Here is a 6,000-nt window from a genome sequence, read left to right on the forward strand (position 1 = left end):
CCCAGGCCCGGTGGGGTGGGGGGTGGGGGTGAGGTATAAGCTAATAAGAGATAGTAAAGAAAATTTAAGGGAAGGATGAGAAAACTCAGGAAAAGTTATAAGGATTTATCCTATGTATTATACAAAATGGAAGGTAAATCATATAATGACACTTTACTTATTTTTACCGAACACACTTGTGCAAAGTTGCAATTAGAAGTCATGGGCATCCTCTATATGTTGCCAAAAATTTGGTTCATACCAGTTCTCTTTATGTTATATGCATGCGGGAAAAGGGTTCTTAATTATGTTGATTTATCACTTATGTTCTTCCTGACATGGTCATATTTGCCACGTGGATAGATAATGATGTTTTCTTGGTATCCAAAATTCAAAATCTATGATTTAAGATTGCTCATAAAGGGGCCATATTCTAGAACATGTTAAAAGGTTCTCTGAGCCAAAAAAAAAAGGCCCTATCAATAAAGGGCAGCAACATGAACATGCTGGTCCATTTCATTAAAATGCCTGGCCCAACCAAATGACCCACAGCCAACACATGGCTGAAGAAAAGGGAAATTTTCTTGTTGAAAAAAAAAAGGATTGTGTTTGTTTGTATGTAATTAAACGGATCTTTTAATTTCCGAATTAATTTTCTTCTTTCTCATGGTAAAAACTTTATATCTGTCCCTTTTTAATTAGTTTATGTAAATGATAAAGAAAGTTTTCATTTTCCTTTATTTTGATTTTTGATCCATTTTCTTTAATTGTCAAATATGAAAAATTTTTCGCCCACACCCAAAGCACAAGCATCACATGTGCTGCACACAAAAAGGAAACAAACGGGCCTGGATTGGGGGTGCTTTAGGAGATGTGTTGAAAGAAGAAAGTTAAAAACAAGCAGTACCGGTCAAAACAAATCCATGATTGTGCTGAGCCCAACTGGAGAGGAGATGGAAACAAAGAAACATAAAAGTAGGTCTAAATGAATCGATACAAAAATGTACCCATGTGGATGTCAAGATATCTGGTGGTAATTTGGCTAAGTCCATCTCTTCATCTCTGATTAACACCATTATATATCATAGCATAATGCCGGCATATTGGGATCTAATTAATTTAAGCTTTGATACATATTTTACAGAGGGAATTGACTGAGAGCATGCAACCGAGCTGGAAATGGGTAGATTTTTGCACTTTCAGTTCACCAAACAAGCACATAAAGGTTCAAATATTTGCTTCCTTCCTATGGGGTTGAACCTTGGGGGACTTAAAGTGGTTAATGTCTGAATCTCCGATGGCTGACCAAGACTCCCAGGACAAAATCTTATGCACCAGAGCTTTTGACATTTTTCTATGCCCATAGACAACGCTTCTCCTTTGGACACGTGGCTAGATTCACCATAAGTGTCCATCAATGTTCGCACTGAACTTGTTCATAAACAAGACTAACAAATTAGGCTCTAAGAGAGAGTATTCTATTTGCTTAAGAGAAGAGGTATTGTATTATAGTTGGAGTCTCTAAGCACTTGTTCATAAACTAATTAGGCTCTAACAGAGACCTTCCTTTCCGTGTATTTTCTTTCAAACCAAACACAGCTTAAGGGGTGTTTGTCGATGTGAATGGATTTGTCAAAACAACTGAAATATCAGAAAAAAAAATGTTTGTTGATACAGCAGTTCTTTTTGTTTTAGACGATGAAAACATTCACATTGACAAACACACCCTAACTTATACTCGAAACAATTTTTGGGGAGGTTATTTTTTACATTGAGTCAAAAACAAGATTGTTTATGAATTCCGTAGTACAATTGTTAAAGGAAAGAAGAAAGCCATTGGTGCCATGTAATTGTCGTGACTTTAATGGTAAAAGTGCCGTTTGGTTGAGGTTATTTTTGACTTTGAGTTAAAATGGAATTAGCATGGCATGGATTCATAGGAATCAAGGTGGGCTCTGTTTGAAGAAATATCGAAATGATGTTTTGGGCTTTAAGCGGCGAAATCTCAAGTTCTCACTTCTCAACGCTCTCGCTGAAGTGGCAGTGGGATGGTGTTGGCTTGAATTTAACAACACCAATCTTTCACCAAACAGGTTCCAAGTTAGGACTGCAATTCTGCAAAGGATTGAATCTATTTGGAAATGGGCAGATTCAAATCTGATTAATGTACATCCGGATCCAAATCGAACTAAATCTTACCATCACAATATTATATATTATTAATATAATGAATTCAAAATGATTTAGCTGTCATATGACTTGTATGCAAATTTTAATGTACAGCTCTTTGGTGAAAATACAACTTTTAAACCAATTTATTAATAGATACAATATAAACTTTAAATATAATCAGGTGGGAAGGGGGTGGATCCATATTCAGTTCAATTATAAATGATTTGAACTCGTGGATTGAATTCAAAACCAGATAAACAATTAATTTGCAACCCTTATCAAGTATAAATATGATGCATTTCAACCCAAAATGCTTCAGGTTGGAATGCTAATGATACCCAATAAATTTCTTATATGGGCTTAAAATTTATTTATTTTTGATAGTAGAGAAAAAACTACACTGATTGTGTAGTTCTTCTATTTTTCTCTTATTCTCTAGAGAAAAACAAACAAATAAATAAAGAATCATAAATTTATAAGGAATTTGTTAGATAATAAAAACACGGTAAAGGATCTCACTTAACAACTTAAAGTTTTTAGGTTAGACAGTTCCTTGAGATGGATTCATGATCTGTTCTTCATAGAGTGCTCACACCGATTTTACAAGATGTCCCAATCACACGTCAAAAACATCTTTCATACATGTATTTTCCAATACATAGTGGGATATCCTATCAGGTATACACTATATGAGGAACAAATCTGGATTCCGTCTCACAATGCCACATAGCACATCCCGACCTTGTATTGAAAACGTCTACAGATCATGTCTTATCATCTCTCATACTATCATCGGGAGATGTTCCCAATACAAGGTCGAAATGTGCTATGAGGCATTATGGGGCGTCCCCTTGTGAGACGCAGATGTGAACTCTTGCTTGAGATGTATGAGACTTGTTTGACCAAGTGGTATAGTACTATAGTGTTTGATCTTTACACTCGCAAGGTATGACTTGGCAAATAATTGCCCAAACTTCTTTAAGGCCCAATGAAATTGTGCACAAAGGGGAATATTAAAGCCAACATGGGCTAATGCTTTTGAACCACCATTGACCCAAATGGTCAGACCGTTTGGCTTAGGAACCGTCTAGGCAACCAGCTCTGTTTTACCCCAAACTCGGTCATTGACAAAAAACCGTCAAATTGGTCAATAACCCGCCGACCTAGATGGTCGAACCATTACCCGTTTGACCCATTCAACAAATTTTTTGGCCTTTTTTTTTATTTATTTTCTATCAGAACAGACCATCCATTTGAACCGAACGGTCGAACCATCGACTCAGAAACCAATGGCCATAACGATTTCGATTATGGGTTGTTTTTTAAAACATCGACATGGGGGGTTCCATATATTTCCTTTAAGGAGATATCAATATATAACTGGAAAGAGCCAACATCTCCTCTATATATATAAGAATATAAAAATAGTTTTCTTCTAGCACACACCTAGTATCATAATTGGCCTAAGGAAATAAACAATAGTTGGATCAAACCCCTCATCTTCAAGTGGTAAGAGTACTTGAGGCTTTCTCTCTTTAGAGAGAGCCTTTCTCTCGAGGCTTCCTCAAGGTTCTTCTCTTTGTCTACCTTTCACCATTTCCTCTTCCACCATTGGTCCATTGGGGTGGCTCCCCTTGGGGAGTTCTCCATCTCCCTTTTCTTTTCCTCCTTTTCTCTCTGTTGCTGGCTTGCTGCCAAGGATGGGGCCAAGGGCAACAAGGTAAATCTTCTTCCTTAGTCGAGGTCGATGTGTCCAACCTGAGAATATGAGAGTATGTCAGAGGCCTTGGGTGTTATTCTAGGGGCAGAGACTCCGATGGTCAAGTTAGTCAAATGCTTCAAAGGGGTCAGACCAAGCTTGAGACAAGGGTTCATACAAGGTCACTCTAGAGCAAAAGAGCTAGAGAGCATTAGTGAGCATGATATCTTTACCTAGAGTTGGGCACCCCTATTTATACTTGACATTGCCTTGGAGTGGTTGGAGGTTAGCACAGTCCTAGGCCCTGCCATTTGTGCCTATATCACTCCCTCTAGTCATTCTCTTGTTTTTCTTCTCCCCTTCTTCCATCTTCTCACTCCTCTCCCCATCTTGATTTTTCTATTCAATTGTTTTAGTTGTTTACCTTTCTTCAATCCCTCATTGTTTTTCCCTCTCATTGCTTTTCTTCTTTGTTCTTTTTGTTCATTTCTTTACTTATGTTGTGTAGGGATTTTGGTATAGGGGGTGAATTCTTCTTTCTTTTCTTGTTGGGCGGTGGCCATGATCGTTGCTTTGGTTTGCCATCCATGGCTGTTTCCCAACTAATTTCACCGCCAGTTGCAGTTTTTGGTGGTCGTTGCAATTTCTTGGTGGCAGTTGCAGTTCACCAACAGGGTTCCATTGTTGGTAACGGATGCAGTTATTTGGGGCTTTGCCATCTTTTGCAGCTTTCTCTGTTCGTGCTATTTCTGACACTTCATTCTTTTCTTTGAGCATTCCGCCTATCTTTTTTCTCTTAGTTTTGGTGCATGGAGCTACACTGGATTATTGTTTCTTCTATTAGTGATATTTAATTCATAATTTGTCAATTGCAAAAGTTCTTAGGGGTGTCAAAGGTATTCGAAAATCCGATTTCGAATTCGAGATTCAACATAATTGAATCAAATTCGAATAATTCAAATATCTAACTGGTAAAGTTTGGATATCCTATTCATACTGAATAGTTAATTGGATTCAAATTCGGATATGACATGATTTGATTCGATAAATATTCGAATTTGATTGATTATTTAATTCTTATATATAATATATAAAGTTTTTAAATGTTTTATATAATTTATATATAATAATTAAATTATATAAATAATTTATATAAAAATAATTAAATTATATAAATAATTTATATATTTATATACTTTATATAAATAAAATATTTATTTTATATATTTATTAATTACATAAAATAATTAATTAGTCAAATTCAAATCAAATCAAATATTTGAATATTTAATCGGATTTGGATTCAAATATTAATTTTCAATATCCATCGAATATTGAGTTGGATTTTTTAATCGATTTTGAATTTGAATATTATCTAATCCGATTCGATCCGTTTATACCGCCAAGTTATTTCCTTCTTTTTTATCCACTTATATTTTTTTCTTTCTAAAAAATTGTCTATTGGCTTTTTAATTTGGTACTATTATCAATTCTGTGTATTATTGAAATATGCTTTACTGTTGACTCAAAACAATAGTATCATAATCGCCCCTCACAACCTGGAATTAGCAAACATTCATTCACTTTCTCGCTCTCGCAATTGAGTGGGTTTGCGAGTTGCGTCACCGGCAAGTGATAAGTGGGCCTCGTAGGGAACCGTGAGTGCGTATTAAGCACGGTGTGTAACGTAGACCGAAGTCTCTTTAGTCTTTACACCCAACAACAACAAATTTGTACCGGAGGCGGGAGGACGGGCAGGTAATGTGCTCAAAAATCAAAATATTGGACGCAATTACGTAGGCGGGCAACGATTGTTTCTTGACTTCTTCCTATTTTTGGACTTAATTATTTATTATTCTCTTTCCAGGGGAAAATTAAAACAATAAACTTACATTCTGAAGAAAAGGGTAAAAGAAAGTGCGATACAAATTTGTTTTTTTGGTTTGCTTTACAAATGTGCCGGACACAGCCCAGCCCTGCTGTAGAACTGTACAATATCGTTTTCAGGTGGGACCCATAACTGCAGTACACATGCTTCGATCACGATGTCTCAGATCTGTAGTGTAAGATGTATTTGTAAGGCTTGTAAAGAAAGGATGAATTTGTATGATTAGCATTTTCAAAAACACTAGAATCATTAGTCAATAATA

Source organism: Nelumbo lutea, chromosome 8 (assembly GCF_056320005.1).
Source record: "Nelumbo lutea isolate HS-2025 chromosome 8, American lotus-T2T, whole genome shotgun sequence".
NCBI classification, from domain to species: domain Eukaryota; kingdom Viridiplantae; phylum Streptophyta; class Magnoliopsida; order Proteales; family Nelumbonaceae; genus Nelumbo; species Nelumbo lutea.